Source organism: Halichoerus grypus, chromosome 2 (assembly GCF_964656455.1).
Source record: "Halichoerus grypus chromosome 2, mHalGry1.hap1.1, whole genome shotgun sequence".
NCBI classification, from domain to species: domain Eukaryota; kingdom Metazoa; phylum Chordata; class Mammalia; order Carnivora; family Phocidae; genus Halichoerus; species Halichoerus grypus.
In genome coordinates, this window is record NC_135713.1 from 100,283,551 (window position 1) to 100,307,755 (window position 24,205).

Below are 24,205 nucleotides of genomic sequence, written 5' to 3' on the forward strand. Positions count from 1 at the left end.
ATAATTGAACCTACTTCACTGGGCTGTTGTACGGGTTAAATACATTAATGCCAGTAAAGCAATTAGTATGATACCTGGTTTGGTTTATAGTGAGCACTCCATAAACAAACAATAACTGTTACTGTTGTCATTATTGTTGTCCAGGTACAGAAGGCTTATATAATTTTTTTCCACAGCAGCTACAGGAGTGTTTTTGACCTGGTGCTTTGATTAAAAAAAATCTTAGTTTCACATTTTTGTAAAATTTCAAACAACCTTAAAGGAAGATGTGGGATAATAAAAAGCCGATTAAAAAAGGTAGCAGAATGAATTTAACTGGAACCTGATATACTGAATTGGTGTCCTGAGGTTCTCGAAAAACTCAATGGAAAGGAAGTCCACTGAATCTTAAATTGAGGAAATGGGGTCTTTGAAGAGTTGACTTTATATTGAAATCCCCAGTGGTGTCACCTGGGACCTCCATTTCCATTCCTCCACCTCCCACCTCTTGGAGATTCAAGTAAACTAGGCTCAGGCCCAACCAACACCCTTCCTATAATTCTTCGCTTGTCCTTGTTGTTATAAGGCTGGGCTCCCTAGTCTTCACCTGTATGTCTTTCCAGGGCCATCTATGTTTTACCTTCTACATTCTCTTGGAGAAAAGCATTGCCTTTTCCAGCTTTTACAAGAAATTGAATCCCACAGAGGACATTTATCATGATTTTTATAGGTCTATTAAAGACTGGAGCTGTGGGGGGAAAGGTTCACATGGTAGAGCATTTAAGAGCCTGTTCTCTCTTGCCTCCTCTTCACCCCTCAGTCTTTACCTCTTGCAAGACTGAACTCCAGATACCAGACCCTCCCAGACTTGATTAGCCCCCTAGGAGGCATATTCCCATTGACCAGCTAGAGAAGATAAGTAATGGAAAAAATTTAAACCGAGAAATCACTGAAGAGAATCAGAGCAACATCTTCACATATATGAAGTTTAATGCCGTTTTTAACCATGGAAATGCAGTCTGACTGGAATATGCTGAAATATGCTTTATACACAGTATCTCATTTCATCCTGTGACCAGGACAATGAAATGAGTACTATTATTATGCCCCCATTTTACAGATGAAGAGACTGAGGCACAAAGAAGTGAAGTAGACAAAGTTATCTGAAGCTATGATGTTTAACTGCAGAACCTTCACTTTTAACTATTATTCTGTTCTATGTTATTGATAATTCTATATAATCTTTCCTGCTACTGGGCTAAGAATTTTTCGGATGTGAATGGTTTTAAGGAAGAGTTGCATCTACTGTATGATCTTCAGGAGTCTTTTTCACTTTTTAGGGGGAGGTGTCTATGATCCCCTTTACTGATAAATTGGTGCTTTTCTGATTTTGCCTTTTCAGAGTGCTTTTCCTATACTTACTGAAAAATATTTTAATGGAGAAATCACCAATGTGTAAGGTTATAAATGAATCAATATACCATAAAAGATGTTCATTAGGAAGATAAGACCTCCCTAGTTTTTTGGTAATTATTTTATGATATTTCTGATTAATGATTTCATTTGGGCCATTTCAGTGTTCAGTGGTCTTCATTTGTAGTGTTGATTATAGGATGCAGATGCCATGCCTCGTTGGAATCTGACTCTTTTTGACCAACAAATGTGAATTAAAATCAATAGAAATGTCATTAGCATCCCAATATCATGAAAGATAATATAACCATTTCTCATGCGGTTTATTAAAATTTGCTAAAGTGTGAAATATGTAGGACAAGTAATGATGTTTTAATCTTTCACCAAGGTAACAATTGAAAGCTGATTGATTCCATTCAGTAATTATAAAATCAGAATGATGGAAGATTGTAATCAAGTAGGATTCATTCTCCTACTTTGTCACTCCTGCATGCAAGATAAAATTCTCATTTGCATCATCTCTTTTATCTGAAATGAAATCAAACTTCTGTTTGGTTCACTAAATCCAAGAGATAGATAATAGCCTTTCCTGACTCTGGAGGGGATGGTGAGGCAGCCCCTGCCTACTAATAAAGAAGTGGGGACAGTCCTTCTTTAAGACTAGATCATCTCTGTGAGAAGGGCCAACTCTGCGGGGATCTAAATATTCAAACTATAACATTCTTCCAACTTTTGCATGACCTACTGAGTGAGGTAGGGGCTTGTCTATTACGGCCCTGCTCTTCCTGGTTTCCTTAAGACAGCCTTGGGTGAAATGTAACTGACCAAATATTATAGGCTCTCAGTCAATTCAGTTAGCTAGTAGGGTGCTGGGGGGATCTTTCTTGGTTCTAAAAAGCCTGGCAGGAATCCTAATTTCCTTGTCTTTGAAGATAGGGGAGAATTACCATCATCCCATGGATATACAATTGTTAGGTCGGGAGTAAAGAGTGGGGAAGAGAAGAACAGAAGGGTCAGGGAAAGGGAGGCAATTGGGTCTATGCTGGCAAACCTAAAACCTAGAAATTCAAACCCTGGAAGGACAGGGGACCAAGAAAACTGGCAAGTGCCAACATCCATCACCTCATGGGCTTGGTTGGTGGCTTTGAAATGGAGGTTGGAGAGGAGACCATACCTAGCTGTCTTCGTTGCATAAAACAGAGTGTGCCATCAGCTCACTTGGGAACAATGAACCTCACTGGGAAAATAGAAAGTCCTCAGGGAAGTCTTTCTTACTCTACATGGCTCCTTCCTGCCCCCAATTAGATCAGGTCCCCTGATCTATGTGCTGTCAAAGAACTCCATGCTTTTCCTTCATGGTACTTTACACATGATGGTGTTGGTGGGATTATTTGATTAATACCTGTCTCCCCACCATTAGACTGAAAGCTTCGTGAGGGTAGGGACTGAGTGCATGTGTGCTTTTTCTTCACCATTGGGCTTTGAATGTGGTTGAGTCAATGTTCCCTGCATCTACACAAAGAAGCCCGACTAGCATAAGAACTCGGATGCCTTGTTAGGAAAGTGTTTCTCCTTGTTGACTCAAAAAGCTGTCCATCTGTCTCTTGGACCTCTGGTTCCTACTCTGCTAACCATACTGATTAATCATCTACGGGACCTGATTATATATCATTTAGAAGTGACTTTATAACACATCACACAAGTTAATCAGAAAGTATTTCCATTCTCAAAGGACTGGAATCTCTAAAAACTTTTCTTTACTGTAGTCGAGGATGTGGAAGCTATGACCTAGGAATGCCTTCCCATGGCTCAGGGAGTTAGGAGAAAACATTTGCTATACAAATATCTACTTTTATTGTTTTGTTACAGTTACTGACCTTCCCACAGATTTTCTGTGGGCAATAGAGCATTGTGAAAAGATTGTTATTTTTGGAGCCAGACAGACCTGAATCTGAATCCCAGCTCGAACAGTCACTAGCTATGAAGTCTCTCATCTGTAAACTTGGACAAATAGTGCTTGTTTCGCATGGCTGTCCTGTGGATTAGAGATACTGTATTTTAGTGCCTGATATGGTGACTGATATTTTAAGGACTGAATATATGGCAGGTTATAGGGAGGATTATTATCGCCAAATTTCCAAATGTGATAGAAGTCCACGGAAACCAGATAATTCTCTTTAAGAGTCCACAACAAACTGTATGATAGTGCCCAGGAGAAATGGGTATAGTTCTTTTAAAGTCCATGGAGAGACAGACTTTTCATAATGCTGGAGAAAGTTTAATATTCAGGAACATATGGGCATTGACTCTACCTTCTCCACCACCCAAGATATGGCTTTGTTGATGAGTTTATCACAGAGCTACAAGGACTTGGCATTGGAACACATTCCCTTAGATGGAGATACTAGATTATCAGCGTGAATTCTGAAATTGCAGTGTAAGCCCCAAGTTTAAAAGCTTGGCAGAAAATCTGGTGGTTTTCTTACCCTTGGTAGGACCTTTGCTTGCTTGGGGAATGTCTATACCAGCTGCAAGCTCTATAGGGGAAAGAGAAAAGCTAGACCAAAATACACAGCATCTAGTGCTGTTCTGGGCAGAACTTCTCTTCTGTTAAGAATTCTTGGCCAAAAACACTGGGAACATAAAGTACGTGTGTCAGAGGTGTTCCCGGCTGCTCTGAGCCCTCTGGAAACACTGCAGTCCCTCAGCCTAGTGGTTCTTATCCTGGCCTCACAGTAGAATCGCCTGGGGAGCGGTTAAAAAGAGACTGATGCTTGGGTCTCCTCACTGGACCAATTAAATGAAAAGTTTTAGGAAAGAGGCCCATACATCCATATTAAAAAAAAAAAAAAGTTCTCTAGGTGATTTAATGTCCCCGGGTTGAAGATCACTGCTGGCCCAAACTTCTCAATACGAATCACTCTATAAAATCTCATATCCTTACATGTGTAGGGCAGCTACAAGTAGAAGGGTGAATAAAACATAAAAGAATCTATATTTGCTTTGGTCATTTGGTTGAGGGCATTGATCTGGGAAATAGGTCTTTTGCTAATATCACCTGGAATAGAGAGCTCATTGTTTTTTCAACCATTAAAACCGCATAGGAGGCGAGATGATAGTTCTGGGAATGGCACGTCAGGATGTGTCCTTTTAAATGCCGAGTTTTTAGGAAATGATCTGCTTAGAGCACCTCCCTTGGGCCTGATGGTTTGGCAGCTTTATATCCAGCACTTTGCCGCCCATCCCACTGGGATCCTCCCTCTGATCTCAGAATTCTGAAGATGGCTATATTGGCAAAGGCAGCATTTAAATGTAGTTCCTGCAGTGAGCTCCTTGACTGTCATTCCCTCACAAGGGAGGCGCCCATCAGGTGAGTGTTGACTGTGTGGGTGGTACCCATGGAGGAATCATGATGACAGTGTTCTAGAACTGGAGAGACCCAAGAGATGTGTTGGGTCACTCCTCTCAGGGGCTAGGCTGAGGCCCAGAGGCGTAAACCTAGAGAGGTGACAGGGTAGGCAGTGAGTTAGGAAGCACCTGAGTCTATGGTGCAGGTCCCCTCATACCCAAGTTAGGGCTTTTCCTATCTTATATAGTTTCTCCGTTTTCTCACTCTTTTCCTGGATTTCTCTCTCTCTTCCTTTTTTTCCTAGCTCCCCTCTAACTCCATCTGTATCAGGGTTCTCCAGGGAACAGAACTCATAGTATATGCATATATACATGTATATATATGTGTATACATATATATAAAAAAAGGTTTGTTATAAGGTATTGGGTCACGTGACACGGAGGCCGCGCAGTCTCCCGATCCCGCCATCTGCAAGCTGGAGGCACAGGTCCGCCAGAGATGTAGTTTGAAGCTCTGAGAGCTGGAGATTTCAGTCTGGGTCTGAAGGCCTGAGAACCGGGAGTGCCAAGGGAGGAGAAGATCGATGTCCCACTTCAAGCAGTCAGGCAGAAAGGACTCAACTTTCTCTGCCATTTTGTTCTCTTTATGCCCTCAAAGGATTGGATGAGGCCCACCTACACTGGGGAGGGCAATCTGCTTTATTCAATCCACCAATTCAAATGCTAATCTCTTTTTGAAACACCCTCACAGACATACCCAGAAAGGTCTAACCAGCTATCTGGGCATCCCATGGCCCAGTCAGACTGACACATCAATTTAATGACCATACCATCTTCTCCTATATCCCTAGTTTTTCTTTTTGATTTTGTTGTCTTAGGTCTTACAGTCTTTAAGATTTTGTTTGCCTTGACAGAGCTGCTCATGCTGGAAGACTGTTAATTCTTAGGCTCCAATATTTAGTTTCAGTGAAGAAAGTGACTGTTAAAGTTTGTGATCTGTAGTTCAAAACTATAAAAGATTCAGTCAAAAGTAGAAAAAATTAATAGGGGAACCAATGAAAAGGAAACCTAAAGTTAAATATTTTCTGCTCCTTCACAGAAGCAGATGCTGTGAGGGGGGGTGGGGAACGAAGCTGTTGTTCTCTTCCTCGTAGATGGGAAGAGATGATGTTGGACAACTGGAGTGTGGTGTGAAAACTCATTTGAAGAAAACTTCTGTGGCATCTCAGCAGGAGAACATTTTTATCAACAGGATGGTTATTGCCTGCCTGGTTGGAATTTTTTATTTTTTGCATCATTCTATTTGAAATCATAGGGATTGACCACAGGATATTTCCTTCCATTTGTAGGACGTTTTGTATGTGAGATAATACCTTCTCCCCACACATTTTAGGACGTAAAAATGTATTAAAGTGACAAGTATTTTTCCGTTAGATATTACCAAACGAATCCCTATAATATCAGAAAAAGGATAAAGTGTGGATCTAAATGTATTTTTGTTCAATTCCTTTTCTGTTTTCTTAACCTTCCCAGAGTGGATTATCATAAAATTCTCTAGCTGGCCAAAATCCGTGTTCTGGCCTTGGGGGAAAATGACCTCTCTTAAAGTGCTTGTTAACAAGCTATAGTGGACATTTAGTTATTTTTGGTGCTCAACATCTATTCACCCTTTGTGTAATCTCCTATTCCCCATGCTCCCATCAGGTAGTTAAATGAAGCTGCCCCACTCCCAGCTCCAGGAATGGAGTGTATGACCCAGGCCTAAGCCAATGAGCTCACGGTATTCTCCTGCCTGGAACTGTGAGATTGGTCTGTGACCCTCTCCAGCCAATGGGACTGTTGAGAAAGAAACATTCACTGTGTCTGCCCTTGAACCTGAAGGTACATGGGCTGCAGCTGCAGCCAATCATAAAGGAAAAGTCCATCTGAATGTAAACCAACACAGGAGCTGAAACCTAATGGGAAACAGAAAATGTTTCAGTATACTCAGAGGAGATTTAGATAATTGGACAGAGTTTGAGATAAATTAGTGAAGATAAATGTTCTGGGTAGAAGAGTGAGCCCCAAAAGATACGTTGAAGTCCTAACTCTTGGTACCTGAGAATGTGACCTTATTCGGAAATAAGGTCTTTGCAGATGTAATTAAGATGTAAGTTAAGGGGAGGTCGTAAGGAGTAGGGCAGGCCCTTAATTTCAGAAGACTGATGTCCTGATAACAAGAGGAGAAACGATACAGAGAGACATACCAGGTGAGAAGAATGCCACATGAAGACACAGATATACACAGGGAAAAGGGCCATGTGACTATCAGAGCAGAGATCTTCCCTGGAGCTAGAGAGGGACAAAGAAGGATCCTTCTCTATAGACTTCAGAGAGAGCACGGTCTTGCGGACACCTTGATTTCAGACTTCTAGCTTCCAGAACAGTGAGATAATAATATTCTGTTGTTTAAAGCCACACCAGGTTGTTACAGCAGCCCTACAAGACTAATATAATGAGTATCTAAAAAACCTAGCATATGAGAAAAAAACTTTCTTTCTTTCTTTCTTAGTAGGCTCCATGCCCAGCATGGATCCCAGTGCGGGACTTGAACTCACAACCCTGAGATCAAGACCTGAGCTGAGATCAAGAGTCCGACACTTAACCGACTGAGCCACCCAGGCGCCCCAAAAGGATTTTATTTTTTAACTCCAAGGAAAATTAAAAACTTGTTCAGGCAAGAAAGGGTAAATATGGTATACTGCATGACTTAGTTGTCAAGACTTTACTACTCATAGTATTATAAATATTGATTATTAGCATTATCCAAATTATATATACTGGGAAGTATGTATGTGTGGTGGAGCTGTGTGTGTGTGTGTGTGTGTGTGTGTGTGTGTGTATGAAATCATCTTCCTATACTGCAAAGTCAATATAAGGTGCCTACACTCAAATATCTAGAAGCAGCAACATAAATAGGTTATTTAGAAATATGGACATACATAGCAAGTGATTCAGCTAAAAACAGAAGGTGAGGATGGCTGGGACTGCCTTGTTTTTGGAATGAAATTTGTAGAATTATTTGACTCTTTACACTATGTGCACGAAAACCTTCATATAAAGAAAAACTACTTAAGAAAGGAAAAGGATTTTTGAACGTATGAAGGAAATTACTTGTAGAACTAAGGAATGTGCTGCCCTTGGACACAAAAAGGAAATAGAATAAATTCATTTTGGGGGCTAGTTATCCACAGATCTGTAGTTGGGGAGGAGGGTACAGGGGAGGGTCAGAGTTCTATAAAGCCTTCATATCTCCCTTTGTCCCACCTTCACATCCTGCTCTTGTAGAAGGAGGACCTCTGTTACCCTAAGTTCGTTATTATACTTTAAAACCATAAAGTTCATTTTAATAGGGGTTTTTCCTTAAAGCTTAAGGAGGTTCTCAAGATGAATGGCATATATGTTTCCTTGGGGTGGTAGTTGCAGGGTACTTTCTTTTCCCCACTGGAATTCTAAGTCAGATAGGTTCATCTCTGTTAAGTAGCTAATTGCTGAGTGTACCTGGCCTCTTACATTAATCTTATAGCAGATGCTCTCCCAGCCGTTCCCTCCATCCCTCCTCCTTCTGGAGGAATATACTTCCAGCCTGCACTGCTGCTTTTCACCATCAGAGGGCAGTGGGGCCGCAAGTGTCTGGGAAGGAGGGGGAAAGCTGCTTAGCACCTGGGGAGTGGGAGGAAGTGTCTCGCGGTGTTTGCGCAGAAAGCATCTCAGGAGCTTAGACATCGCATTGGTACAAATGGTGCGTTGTCTTCTAAATTTTGTGCCAATCCCAAAAGGCAGGAAGTTTGATCTTAATGTATTTGCCATGGCTATCTATTTCACTATGAGCCAGGAATTTATTAGGAAAACAAAGAGAATCATGGGAATAAGTTTAGATTGGCATTTCCCCGTTTTCCGACTTGTGGAATAGATTTGGTGCATGTTCTGAAAGAGCATGGTGTCAGCCGGAATGGAGCTCTGCTTTCTTCCCTATTATTCTAAAATAGATGTGCTTCTCACATGCACGGTTAGACCGCTTACCCGTGATTTGTATCTCAGGGACAAATCTGGCTTATGAGCACCGTTATTTGTAAACTGCTAACCAGGTTCCCTGAACTGCTGCAATGCTATCCTGACGGGTTGCTGTGAAAATGTGAAGATGTCTGTCAGGCAGGAAAAATTATGTAAAAATGATGTGGGTATAGAAAATGGGATCGACAAAATGTAATAAACTCCTCCTGGGCTGAAGAGCAGAGCTGCATATGTAATGAAGTAGTTTAGGATTACGTCACCTTTTATATAACATCTGGCAGTGACTTTTATTTCAGAGCTAATTTGAAGAAGCCAGGCGCTTTTCTTTTCCTTTCCCCAAGACTGCTTTTATCTGAAAGAAGAAAGAAAGAACTGTTACATTTTGCATGCAAAGAAAGCCAGAGTGTCTAGATTACTCCCTTAAGGTAATGGAAAAAAGAAAAAGAAATTGAAAATGGTCAGGTGAACACGGCAGAAGGAATGAAGAGGTTTGTGTGATTCTTAGTGAAATTGGACCAGTCTAAGCAACCAGACAGGTAATCTGGGTGGCTCTACCCTTCCCTCTTGTCTTCTCTGCTTCTGTAAGACGTGACCCAAGAATGCTCTGGAAATAGTTTTTCCTTAAATATTTTGTCTGAAGTGAGAGATTGAGAAAATTGTTGAGATAATTCGGGAAGATTCTAAAATTTCTTCCTTTGACTTGTGAGAAAAAGCTTTCTCTCAAACCAACACCTTTTTCCCCTGATAATATCCAGACTCTTCCGATCTATCAAAATAGATCGGACGGTCAACCCACCTCTCTAGTTTGTCTATATGGACCATGGAGAAAGGCCTTCAGTAACCCTGAATGGGACTTCACTCCTTGGAAGCCAGGAAGCAGGAGAGGAGAGACCGGCTTTGCTCCTCCTCTTTGTCCTCCCGCAGTTTCTCTGCTCATGCGCACCTCGGTACAACCTGGGCCTTGCTAAACCTGTCTGCCAGTCTCATTGTCCTCCTTCATTGTGTGATTTCTAAATCTTCCATCTTTGTCCAACCGTGAAAATGCCCTTTTCTGAATTTCAAGGCCACGTCTACAATTCAGAAGAGGCAATGTCTTACTTTTGTACTTAGTGAGTTCCCAACAATGTGTTTGAAAGTTAGTGGGATGTTTGAAAGTTGAACAATAGATTTGCATGCTGTAAGGAAGAATGTGTTCTCAGGGAGCTAAAGTAGATGATGAAAACCCTAATTATGGTTTCTGACAGTGCCATCTCTCTGAGGCCTTGGTAACCCTGTGGGTGGGTGAGAACGGGCACATGGGCTGGACTGGGTGGCAACTGCTAGTCATGGTGGCCCAGGGAAGTTGATCCAGAAATCTCTCCTTCCAAGTCTCAGCTTTCCTTCTCTCAGTCCAGCCTGAAAGGGCGAGAGCTGGAGTAAGAGGGTCTGGTTCTTACCTCATATCCAAGAATAAACACACGTGACCCCCATGAGGTGGTAGACGGGGGTTGGTGGACATGGGTTTGGTGGAGCATTGGAGTGGTTGGGGCTGGTCAAAGGACATCCAAAGGGATGGGGGTCCCATAGGAACTGGCAAACTCCAAGTTCTGTGGCCCATGATCTCTGGAGTCCTTAGTGGCAGGGATGGTGCTTCAACTTGGCCAGGTAGACTCATCTCCAGCACTGTGGAGACTAGGTGTTGGGGGGAGGAGATTCTTTTGTTGTTTCAGCTTGGAGCTGGCCCCTTCTCCCAGGAGCTATGGCTGCCTGGCATGAGATCCTTCTCTCATGACTCTAAAGCAAATTAGGAAAGACTGAATTCTGAGTATGAAAGGTTTGAAGATGTCAGTGTTTCATAGGGATGGTGTGGCATCCTGAGTATCTATTTCTGCATAAGATACTACCCCCCAAACTTAGTGTCTTAAAACAGCATTTAATTATATCCCATAATTTTGTGGGTCAGGAATTTGGGCTGTGCTTGGCTGGGTGATTCTTCTGTTCCACATGGCATTGACTGGATCACTTGGTGCTCTTAAGCGGGTGGCTGGTATGGGCTGAAGTGTCCAAGATGGTTCCACCCACAGTCTGATGTCTGATAGGAGTGACTTGAGGCCCCTTTCCATCTCCATGTCATCCTAGGACATCTCCACATGCTCTTTCTAGGAGAGCAATTGGACTTTTATACAGTGCCTTGCTTAGGGCTCTAAGAAAACAAGGAGGAAGCTGCCAGTTCTTTTCAAAACTGCTCTTGGAATTGGCATTGCACCAATTCTGCCCTATTCCATTGGTCAAAGCAGTCACAGGGCAGCCCAGAACCAAGGAGAATGGAAACAGACCTCACTTTCCAAGAAGAGGAGTGTCAAAGACTTCGTGGCCATCTTTGATCCACCACATGTGGGTTGTATATATGTAGGCTGTGTGGAAGTGGACCTGCAAAGAGCATATGAGGGGGAAAAACATGCCCTTGTGTTTGCTTCCTAACTAAGAACCCCAGTTTTCCCAAGGGAAGTGGCTTTATCGAGAGGACTAAGCTCAGCTCTTCTGCTCTCATCTGAGGAAAATGTGCTTCTGCTAAAACCACGGCAGTATTGAGGTTTCAGTCCCCCTTTGTGCTTTTGGTTCAAAATAAAACTCTTGTTAAGGTGTGTCGGAACCTGGATGGTGGGTGCACTGAGAACATATAAGCGGATAACGTCCGAAGGACCCTTTCGAGATGATGTTGGCCAGTTTCCAAAGGAAGATTGGGAGCATTCCTCCTTTTCTCCACTGTGTTGCAGTCGTGCCAATGACTAAACAAGTAATGGATTATACAGGTTTTGAAATTGTTTCAGATTTTTCTTTTTATGCAGAGCAGAGGAGGCGAAGGAGAGAGAATTGTTTTTCAGACTAATTTGACTACGTATAATTTCCTTTGTCTGCAAGTTCAATACAAGAGCCGAGAAAAAGGCTTAGTAAAAATGATAGCAAGAGTATGTTTTTCATTGTGGTAGGTGTGGTACAATAGTGGTGGTGTCATGGGGTCCTTCTTCAGACACTCATTTAGTTTAACTAATTAGTTTTTGAAAACATAGTATGTGCACATAGTACAATTTTAAGGGAACAAAGGGCAGAGAATAAAAATCTCCCCCACATTCCTATCCCTGAGTCCCCTGTGTCCCTTGCTCAGAGGCAGTCATTCTTTTTTTGTATATGTTCCAGACAAACTCCATGCATATACAAATCCCTCCAACACGTGTCTATGTGTAACTACAGGATATATAATAAAATAACTTTCCCCCCACAAAAAGAAGCATGTTGTATACTGTTTTGTACCTTGCTTTTCATGAAATAATATTTTGGCCTTGTTCTATATTAGTAGATACAGATTAGCTTCTTCTTTCCTAAGAGCTACATAATATCCTGTTGCATGAATGTAGTATCATCTTTTTTTTTTTTTTTTCCAACCAGTCTCCTGTTGATGGATATTTAGGTTGTTTCCAATCTTTTGCTATTATAATCAACACTGCAATGAGTAGTCTCGGCATGCTGTAGTCCTTGTGCATATGTGAGACTATGAGTAGAAATGGAATTGCTGGGTTGAAGGGTTTGAACAGTGTAATTTTGAGATCTATTACCAAATGATCCTCCACAGAGTTTTTGTTAGACCACCCAGGTTTCGTTTTGGATTTTGGGGATTCTCAGTGGAATTTGTTCTGAGGAGGTCATAGGTGAAGAAATAAACTGTAAGACTGAACAAGGAAAGATTGACATTTATGTTTTTACATCAGCCTCATTTTATGAGAATTCTAAGTAGCTTACCAAATATTTTGGCAAAATAGATTAAGTGTCAGGCAGTCCTCTCTGCTGGGAAGCCCGCCACAGGGAGGAATGAAAAGATTGGACGCAGAGTGATAAGAATCTGTTTCCAGTCTGACATTGTCAGTACTCACTGTGGGATCTTGATTAAGCCAATTATCCTTTCTTTGACCTGGGTTTTCTTATCTGTCAAATGAGTATTTGGAGTAAATGATCTCAGAAGAACCCTTGGATCCAAAATTATTTGATTCTATGAAACTCCCTTCACTTTTTATAATAAAAACTCCTATTAGGAAGAGCTAAATAATTTGCAAGACCCCATGCAAAATGAAAATGTAGGGCCCTCGCTAAAAAATTATTAAGAATGTCGAGATGACTGGGTATTTACGCCAAAGATACAAATGTAGTGATCTGAAGGGGTATGTGCACCCCGATGTTTATAGCAGCAATGTCCACGATAGCCAAACTATGGAAAGAGCCAAGATGTCCATCAACAGATGAATGGATAAAGAAGATGTGGTATATATACACAATGGAATATTATGCAGCCATCAAAAAATGAAATCTTGCCATTTGCAACGACGTGGATGGTACTAGAGGGTATTATGCTAAGCGAAATAAGTCGATCAGAGAAAGATATGTATCATATGATTTCACTGATATGAGGAATTCTTAATCTCAGGAAACAAACTGAGGGTTGCTGGAGTGGTGGGGGGTGGGAGGGATGGGGTGGCTGGGTGATAGACATTGGGGAGGGTATGTGCTATGGTGAGTGCTGTGAATTGTGCAAGACTGTTGAATCACAGACCTGTATCTCTGAAACAAATAATACATTATATGTTAAAATAAAAAAGAAGAAGATAGTAGGAAGGGAAAAAGGAAGGGGGGGAATTGGAGGGAGAGACGAACCATGAGAGACTATGGACTCTGAGAAACAAACTGAGGGTTCTAGAGGGGAGGGGGGTGGGGGGATGGGTTAGCCTGGTGATGGGTATTAAAGAGGGCATGTACTGAATGGAGCACTGGGTGTTATGCACAAACAATGAATCACGGAACACTACATCAAAAACTAATAATGTAATGTATGGTGATTAACATAACATAAAAAAAAAAAAAAGGAATGTCGAGATGGCCACAGTGGAGCATTAAGCTGAGTGTGGGTCCTTCTAAGCCCAGGGATCCTGTGCAATTGCACAGATCATAAGCTCATGAAGACCGTCCTGCTCCTATAAATATTCTTGCCTCCAAATGAATGGTTTATTTCTACTTAAGTATTCGGTGGCAGTTTGACATAGACATGCGCTTGAGACACTCACCATCTTTTCTAAGGAAAGCTACTTTTATTCCCAACCTCTTGCTAAAGAAACCTCCCACCTTGTTCAGTGGGTATTTGTTTGGACCGGAAGTAGACACCTGACCCCAGGGGAAGCCAGCTCATAGGCTGGTAGGTAGCTTGTAGCATGGACTAACAGGAAAAGCTCTGACCAGTGAGAGTAATTACATTGGTAAACAGACACTCTCTGGAATTTGAAGTGAAAATATGGAGAGGATCAGCTAGCTGGATTGGGATCAGGGGGCTTAGGAAATGGGGAGAGTCGGTGTGGACAGGTAGAGAAAGGAGAAGCCACACGCATTAATTACCCCGTATAACTGAACAGTGAACCCTCGTTACCTGAGGTAGCCTAAGTGAAAGTATTTCTGTCCTTTGCAACCCAAAGAGGATAATTAACCCAGTGTTATGCTAGAGCATAGCTTCAGCCTATTAATGCTTAAGCCATCTAGGGAGTGTGGATTAAGAACAATTAGAAGCATGGAGATAAAAAAAAAAAGTATAGCTCCCAAACCCTGTTTTCTCCTTCGTCTGCCAGCCGCTGCGTTGGAATCAGCTGGTGAGTAGCCTGTATCCACCAGGTGAGGGGTGATCTGAGCTCATTGAATGCTGCCCTTCCGTCTTTTTCCTGCTTCATTTATTCCTGTCAGAGGCAACTTTCTTACATATCCCTAGGACTTTTTTTTTTTTAACTTCTCCTAAGTTATTCTTGACATCTTGTTCTACTTCCAGTGGAGTAGCCCTAGGAAAAATGTAGCTGTCAAATGTGCAACAAGACGCTCATTTTCTTGGTCTATATCTTTTCCTTTCTGTTGGACTATGCTAATGGATCCCTGGAGTCCGCAGCAGGCTGAGGCAGGAGCTAATTGACCTCTCCAGACCTGTTGCAGTTTACCCATGCTCAGGCAAGGATTCCAATGGAGTCATGTCCCAACCCCTAATTATAGAATGTCTATATAATCATTTGACGCTTTTCCCCTTCCTTCACAGTTCAATGGAGGCTGAGTTTGTTGGTCTTCAGATGAATAACCAACTAATTTGGTCAGGAATGTCATATAACTTATCACTGACAGTAATTTGCTTTCTAGGATGCATTAAAATCCGTGGTGTGTGGGAGCATTACTTATAATAACATATACTGCCCAGACTGGCCTGTTTAAATGAGGCACGCATGAAGCTGCACTCTGCAAAATGGATCCCAATTCATAGAAATCGCTCTGTAGTCTGAGCACCGTGGATGAACATGAGCTAGGATGAGATAGATGATGCAGAGAGTGCATCTTCCTCACACATGCCTCTTGGCAGGGCACATTTTAGCTACGTTTGTGGGGTAGCCTAGGAAAGCGAATCATCCAACTGGCATTAAATATGGAGAAAGGAATATTTCTGTTTGCTTTATGTTAATGCACTGCCTCCAGTGTCCCGCCCTGAAAAGGCTCAGGTCCAGGAGGAGAATCAAAGGTGAAAGGCCTGGAGTTCTATGTTCATCCTTCCCGGGGCCGTCAGCTGTACTTGGCCAGAACACAGAGGCTATTTCAATGAGCACCTGAGCCCCAGTGCAGGGACTGCCTTGAGACTGTGGGCTGTCTGGGGTGATTACTATGGGAATATGCTAGAGCCATGTATGGGCATTAGTTTTGTACATAAGAAAGGAAAAAATGAACCTGGTAATATTTCCAGGTTCAGATTTTGCTGTGAATTCCAGGAACTTAAGCCTTTCCATGTTTCTGTCCTCTCCTCATAAATGGAAATGCTAATACTGACATTCCCTTTAATGCTGAGACATAACCCCCACATATATTATTGTAATACTTCTTGTTTACATGAAATAGATCTAGTTTTTGAAAATAATAAAGATTTAAATCAGATTTCCTTAGTGGAAGAATATGATATTTGGGGAAATCTGATTGAAAAGTAGCTTTGGAACACTTACCTGTATATATTTAAATTTATTAAGAGACCACAGTTTTAACAGAATAGTGGGTGGGGTGGACCAGTGTGGGGGGTGGAGGTAAAATCTATCTCAAGAGTCACAAACTCAATCTGGCAATTGGAGGTGAGAGGTGAAAGAACTCTTATGGATTAGAACATGATTATCTTGAGGAAATCCAGAGGGGAAATGAATACTTAATTCCTGGGATGAAGAGGGATTAATAGCAGATTACCACGGTGATCTCTACTAGAAGCAATTTGGTTTATCTTTTCTATTTCCCATTTGGTTATGAGAACATTTTCATAAACTTACATATTTCACAGCCCACATGCTAAATTCTGAAAGCAATGTCATTTAACTTACAACCAAATATAGACCTGTCATTGAACACTACCCATTTATACAGAATCATGATTTTGTCTGCAAAATTCTCGAAGAGAACAGAATAAATGGCATAACAGAACACAAGGTCAACATCTCCAGTTTCTTTCTTTTTTTTTTTTTTTAAAGATTTTATTTATTTATTTGAGAGAGAATGAGAGAGAGAGAAAGCACATGAGAGGGGGGAGGGTCAGAGGGAGAAGCAGACCCCCCGCTGAGCAGGGAGCCCAATGTGGGACTCGATCCCGGGACTCCAGGATCATGACCTGAGCTGAAGGCAGTCGCTTAACCACCTGAGCCACCCAGGCACCCACATCTCCAGTTTCTATATGATGTTGTCATGAATTTGCAGTTGGTGAGTAATGTGGCTCCCCACCCCCCTTAAGGAGAGGCTGGTGACAGCCACCCACAGGAACCAGGTCCTGGTGTGTACTAGGAGAGAGCATACAATTTGTGGATTAAATGAAATGTCAGTGAACAACAGAAAGGAGGCAAAATTGTGATATGTTCCAGAGGCCAGAAAGAACAAAGGACGTGGGCAATATGACAGAATGTCTCTCTAAAAAATTTGCCCTGTTCCCATTTGTCCTGGTTGCAAAATGGTCAGACAATCTGAGAATACAGAATAAAGAGTAAGCATACTGTCTTCTCATCCCTCTTGAATTTCACTACCTTCCCCAGAGATAATAACTGTTTGGTGTTTTCTTTACATGCAGACCTTTCACACCCAACTATATGTATATTCAAGTGTGCAGGTTTTAAAAAATGCAATGGGATGGCATTGTACACATACACATTTTCTTGTCATTTATCAATGTCTTAGAGAGTATAGATAGGTCAACTGCATTCTTTTAAATTGTAGTTTGGCTCTCCTCTAGGTGGACATTAAGCTTTCTATACTATAAACAACACTGCAGTGAATATCCTTATTTAATGCTTCTTTATGCTCAAGTGCAAACATTTCTCTAGAATAGAGCCTTTGCTGGTGCAATTTCTGGGTAAAACTGTATGGGTATTTACAATATTGACAGATGTTGCCAAATTGTCTTTCTAAAAGAATACTGATTTTCATTCCCACCATCGGTGTATGTGATAGTACCCATTTTTTTCCCTATCCTTGACAACTCTGGATATTATCAGTCTTGTTAATTTTTGCCAAAATTGTGGATGAAAAAGAATGATTTAGTTGTTTTAATTTGTATTCTGTTGATTGATAAAAGTTGAGCATTTCCAAAAGTTGGTGATTTCATTTTTCTTCTGTGGAATATCTATTCTTGTCCATTGTCCATTTTTTTTCTATTGTGGTATTTGTTATTTTATTGCCATGGAGTCACTCCTTATGTATTTTCTGGACATACTTATATATACTTATTTTGTATATTTCACATACTTTATATATTTTGACATTTGTCTTTTTTCTTCACCCATGGTGCCTTATTTTGTTCAGAAGTTTATGTAGTCAAATCTGTCAGTCCTTTCCCCTATGGCTTAATAATTTTGTACCTGCTTCGGGATTATAAAAATATTTTCCCTAATATCTTGTAGTTAAAAAATTATTTGGCCCTTTAATGAATCTGATATATAGTTTTGTGCAATGTGTGAGGTAGGGAAAGTTTTCTTACTTCCTGGAACAAATTCTCATTCCGTTTGCACCCACCTGAACTGTCCCACATGTTTTCCTATGACACCTCGGATTTATGGATCCTTAGGACATCTGTAGAGAGAATCCCTGAAGTTGTATGCAGAATTTTGTATATGTGTATAGGCATTTTTTTTTCCTGTAGAGTGAGCCCTTAATTTTCAAAAGGATGCATAGTCCAGCAAAGGTTAAGAAGCCCTGTGTTAGTTATATTCTCTGTTTTTCCTTCCATCAGGAAATCCTAGAGAGGCAACCTTGTTTCCATACCCCTTTCCAAACTTAACCCTTTCATTTCTTAAATTCTCTTTATGGAGTATCAGTAGGGTTTTCCAGTTCATTCTTTCAACAACCATTAATTGAGCACCTACTGTATTAGGCATGGTATCAGCAAATCTCACTAAGACTTAGAAGCTGCCCTCAACTGGCTGATAGTCTAGTTGGAAAACAGACAGATAACTCTCAATATATTAGAGTATAGTATGATAGTGTTAGCATAATGCTATGCACAGAGAGCTATGAACGTTTATAAATGAAAGCAAATCCTTATATGTACGTATGTGTGTGTGTAGTCATTTCTGAACGAGGATTCTGGCATCAGTTTGGAGACTAAAGAGGAAACAAAGAGACCAGTTAGGAAGCCAATCTGTGTTTCTATGGTGGAGAAATGGGAGAAGTATGAGGGGTTGAAATGAAGTTGTGTTAGTGGAGAGAGGATAGGTGTGCAAGATTCAGGATATACTAAGAAGGGAAAATAGATTGGAATTACTGGCTGAGTTATTGAATATGGGGATTAGAGGGGAATTAGAAGTCAGGAATAATGGCCAGGCTTTTGTTTTGGGTGACTGGTTGATTGGGGGAGTCCTTGCTGAACTAGGAGATGTAGGCTGAGTACCAGATTTAAAGGAAAAGTTGAGTTCAGTCTTGTACATTTACAATAATGCATATTGATAGAGAGGCAGAAATGAATGTGATCACAAGTGAGGGTGTAGACAGAGCAAAGATCTGGGGAATGTCAGTGCTTTAGGGGTTTGTGGAGAAAGGGGAAGGTTATAAGGCCGAGAAACAGAGATATGAGAAAGATCAAGAGAAAATTTCGTAGCAGACAGGGAGGAGGGAGTTTCAGGAAGGAGGAAGGAGTCAACAGGGGAAATACTGCAGGGAAATCAACTGAGATCAAGACAGAAAAGACCCACTGAGTGAGCAATGTGGAGCTTATGGGCAGCCTCCCCGAGAGCGCTTTCAGGCCTGCAGTGGGAGGAGATGCTAGTGGGAGACGAGATGCCGTGGTGGGGGATTTGATTGGAAGATGGAATGGAAGGTGAGGTGGTAAAGGTAGTACCTGTAGACAAGTCTTGCCCAAAGCTTTGCTGTGAGGTTTTGATGGGAAAACCACCATTCATTTCTTAAGTAGAGGAGTTAGGTTGTCAGACTATTAAGGAAGCTCCATTGAAGTTAACCCGGAGCTAATGAATTCGGTTATCTGGTTGGTATGTTTTATTCTTGAAGGATTTCAAAGCCGAATTTGATCAAGATTTTCTTTGACTCCTATTCAGGGTGTTAATATTTAGCAGCTGAGATGGCTCGGTCACTGACCAGCCAGCAGAGAAGCTGTAACCTCTCAGAACAGTTGCTGACTGGAAACAACTGGTAGGGCCTGGCCAATGAATAAAATCCTGTTTCCTATGGCCAAGGACTATCTGGCTGTATGTATGGATGCCTTTCTCAGAAATACTTTGGTCAAGGAGACTGATTTTCCAGATTAGATTAGTGGGATTGCAGGGCTCTAAAAGGACCAGATCACAGAAGTTATAACTAGTGGGGCACCTGGCTGGCTCAGTCAGTGGAGCATGTGACTCTTGATCTCAGGGTTGTGAGTTCAAACCCCATGTTGGGCGTGGAGCCTACTTAAAAAAATTGTAAAAAAAAAAAAAAGTTGTAGCTAGTATTGAAAAATGTTTGCAAACTCTTCTGCTAAATTAGACTGAAGGCCACATTTGTAATCAAGAGCCTTGGGGGCAAAAAGGACAGAAAAGCAAACAGGGACACCAAAAAGTTTTGTTTTTCCCCCACTGAAAACTAAGATAAACAGTATGTGACCAGCTGGGGAGGAAGTTCAAAGGGAATGTTAACACATTCTAAGAATGATAAGGGCAAAAAGTCTTTAGTTTCAAATGGTCATTTCATTCTGAGCTATAAGGTTAGAAACAGAATGGATTGTTTTTTATTCATTTATTATTATTATTTTTAAAGATTTTATTTATTTGACAAAGAGAGAGACAGCGAGAGAGGGAACACAAGCAGGGGGAGTGGGAGAGGGAGAAGCAGGCTTCCCACCGAGCAGGGAGCCCAATGTGGAGCTCAATCCCAGAACCCCGGGATCACGACCCTAGCTGAAGGCAGACGCTTAACCAACTGAGCCACCCAGGTGCCCCTGGATTGTTTTTTTATATCAGAGCACATATGATAGGGAAATTTCCTGTTTCCACTGATGTTCCCTCAGTGACCCGTGCTAGGGTTGGAATTAAGAAGATAAGAACTAGCACCCTTTTGCATGTGCTCTGTTTTTATGACAGGACGGGTCAGGGGGCAGGTGCAGAGGCCTACAGCTAAAAGTAGATGCACGTTATCATTCTAGCTCAAGACTCCTCCTCATTTTCCCCTTTGGTAAGTGTACAATCTTGCATTATGCCAGGAAATAATTTTTTTCAAATAGGAATTGCAGCATATTTTTTTTCTTTTGACAAATGCCATACAGATAAACCTCTCAGCATAATTGGCCCTCTTTCAAAGATTTTCATGTGGAATATTTATAGTGAAATGTAAGTCTGTCTGGTATATAAACAGAGTTAATTGCAGCTATTATACTCTCCTTTACACTTCTCAGTGATTGCTTAGAATGTCACGTCTCGATATACTTTCAAGAAAATTGGAATTTAAAAGTTAGTTTTGAAAAGAAGGCAGAAAAAAATGAGAGTCTTGTGGGATGGATAAAGTGCTTAATGTTCTTTTGGTAGGTAGAGCCAATAATGTTACCTTTCTTGAGTTAAGAGAAAGAAAGACTATGTTTGTTTACCTGAATTTCTTGTCTGTTGTCATTATTATTATTATTATTGGTTGAGTTCTTCTCTTTTCGTTGTGTGTTGGAGTTGACTAGAGAACATACAGGCATACCCTGGAGATACTGTGGGTTGTGTTCCAGACCACCGCAATAAAGCAAATATGGCAATGAACTGAGTCAAATGAATTCTTTGGTTTCCCAGTACATGTGAAAGTTATGTTTACACTATATTGTAGTCTATAAACTGTGCAATAGCATTATGTCTAAAAACAAAATGTACATACCTTAATTAAAAAAACCATCCTTTGGGACACTGGGATGGCTCAGTTGGTTAAGCACATTTGACTTCAGCTCAAGTCATGATCGCAGGGTCCTGGATTGAGCCCTGCAATGGGCTCTGCTTCTCCCTCTCCTTCTGCCCCTTCCCCTGCTCGTGCTCTCTCTCTCTCATATAAATAAATAAAATCTTAAAAAAATAAAAAAAAAATCCTCTGATGTAGTATATATATGTATATATATATGATGGAACTGCAGCATATTTGGAATATGCTGGAATATTACTCAGCCATAAAAAAGAATGGAATCTTCCCATTTGCAATGATGTGGATGGAACTAGAGTGTATTATTCTAAATGAAATAAGTCAATCAGAGAAAGACAAATACCATATGATTTCATTCATATGTGGAATTTAAGAAACAAAACAGATGAACATAGGGTAAATAAAATAGAATAAAAACAGAGAAAGAGGCAAACCATAAGAGATTCTTGACTATAGGGAACAAACTGAGGGTTGCTGGAGGGGAGGTTGGTGGGGGGATGGGGTAACTGAGTGATGGGCACTAAGGAAGGCACTTGATGTAATGAGTACTGGGTGTTATATGCAACTAATGAATTACTAAATTCTACCCTGAAACTAGTAATATACTATATGTTAACTAACTTGAATTTAAATTAAAAAAAAACCATTCTCTGAGCTTTCAGTGAGTCATAATCTTTTTTAAAAAAGATTTTATTTATTTATTTGAGAGAGAGAGAGAGAGAGAGAACCAGTGGGAAGAAGAGGGAGAAGCAGACTCCCTGCTGAGCGGAGAGCCAGATGTGGGGCTCAATTCCAGGACCCTGAGATCATGACCTGAGCTGAAGGCAGACACTTAACTGACTGAGCCACCCAGGCGCCCCTGTGAGTCGTAATCTTTTTTGCCGGTGGAAGGTCTTGCCTTGATGTTGATAGCTGCTGACTGATCAGGGCCGTGATCACTGAAGGCTATGGCAATTTCTTAAAATGAGACAACAATGAAGTTTGCACATGGATGGTCTCTTCCTTTCACGAACAATTAATCTGTAGCATGAGAAGTTGTTCAGTAGCACTTTACCCACAATAGAACTTCTGTCAAAATTGGGGTCAATCCTCTCACACTTGAGGCTTAATCAATTAAATTTGTATGATATTCTAAATCCTTTGCTGTCATTTCAACAGTCTTCACAACATCTTTATCTGGAGTAGTTTCCATCTCATGAAACCACTTTCTTTGCTCATCCATATGAAACAGTTCCTCATCTATTCAAATTTTACCATGAGATTGCAGCAATTCAGTCCCATCTTCAGGCTCACTTCTAATTCTAGTTCCCTTGCTGTTTCTACCACATCGGCAGTTACTTACTCCACTGAAGTCTTGAATCCCTCCAAGTCATCTGTGAAGGCTGGAATCAACTCCTTTCAAACTCTTGTTAATGTTGATATTTTGACCTCTTCCCATGAATCACGAAGGTTCATAATGCCATCTAGAATGGTGAATCCTTTCCAGAAGGTTTTTGGCTGACTGCCCAGATCCATCACAGGAATCACTGTCCATGGCAACTATAGCCTTACAAAATGTATTTCTTAAATAGTAAGACTTGAAAGTAAAAGTGACTTCTTGATCCATGGGCTGCAGAATGGCTGTTGTGTTAGCAGGCATAAAAACGACATTCATCTCATTGTCCATCTCCATCAGAGCTCTTGGGTGACAAGGTATATTGTCAATGAGCAGTCATATTTTGAAAGGAATCTTTTCTTTTGAGCAATAGGTCTCAATAGGGGGGTTAAAATATTCAGTACACTGGGGTGCCTGGGTGGTTCAGTCAGTTAAGCATCCGACTCTTGGTTCTGGCTCAGGTTATGATCTCATGGGTCATGAGATCGAGCCCCGCATCAGGCTCTACGCTCAGCGGGAGTCTGCTTGGACATTCTCTCCCTCTGCCCTTCCCCCCTTCAAATAAATAAATAAATCTATAAAAAAAATTCAGTAAACCTGTAAACTAGTAAACACATGGGCTATCATCCAGGTTTTGTTGTTCCATGTATAGAGCATAGGCAGAGTAGATTTAGCATAGTTCTTAAGGGCCCTAGGATTTTTGGAATGGTTGAGAAATGGCTTCAGCTTAAAGTCACCAGCTATATAAGCCCCTAACAGGAGAGTCAGCCTGTCCTTTGAATCTTTGAAGCTGGGCATTGACTTCTCCTCTCTAGCTATGACAGTCCTAGATGGCATCTTATTCCAATAAAAGGCTGTTTGGTCTACATTGAAAATCTGCTGTTTAGTGTAGCCATATTCATTAATTATCTTAGCTAGATCTTCTGGATAACTTGGTGCAGTGTCTACAACACCACTTGCTGCTTCACCTTGTACTTCTATTTTATGGAGATGCGTCCTTCCTTAAAACTCATGAACCAGATTCTGCTAGCTTCAAACTTTTCTTTTGTAGCTTCTTCACCTCTCTCAGCCTTTACAGAATTGAAGAGAATTAGGGCCTTCCTCTGGACGAGGGTTTGGCTAAAAGGAATGTTGTGGCTGGTTTGATCTTCTATCCAAACCGCTAAAAGTTTCTTTGTATCAGCAATAAGGCTGTTTAGCCTTCTTATCATTCATATGTTCATTGCAGTAGCACTTAATTTCCTTCAGGAACTTTTCCTTTGCATTCACAGCTTGGCTAACTGTTTCATACAAAAGGCCTAGGCCTAGCTTTCAACCTATCTTGGCTTTTGACATGCTTTCCTCACTAAGCTTAATCTTTTCTAGCTTTTGACTTAAGTGAGAGACGTGTAACACTTCTTTTCACTTGAACACTTAGAGGCCATTGTGGGGTAATTAACTGGCTTACTTTCAGTATTGTTGTATCTTTGAGAATAGGGAGCCCTGAGGAGAAGGAGAGAGATGGGAGATTGGCTGGTGGATGGAGCAGTCAGAACACACGCAACATTTATTAAGTTTGCCATCATATATGGGTGTGGTTTGTGGCACCCCAAAGCAATTACA

At 41.1% G+C, this 24,205-nt stretch overlaps 1 long non-coding RNA gene across 2 annotated transcripts in view; it reads left to right on the plus strand.

Moving 5' to 3' along the window:
* The first annotated feature begins 9,088 nt into the window (after positions 1-9,088).
* Positions 9,089-24,205, plus strand: part of LOC144380974 (uncharacterized) — a 330,028-nt gene continuing 314,911 nt past the window's right edge. For both annotated transcript variants that reach the window (XR_013445346.1, XR_013445345.1), the window contains exon 1: positions 9,089-9,329. This is a non-coding gene — a long non-coding RNA (uncharacterized LOC144380974). The remainder of the gene's footprint in view (positions 9,330-24,205) is intronic.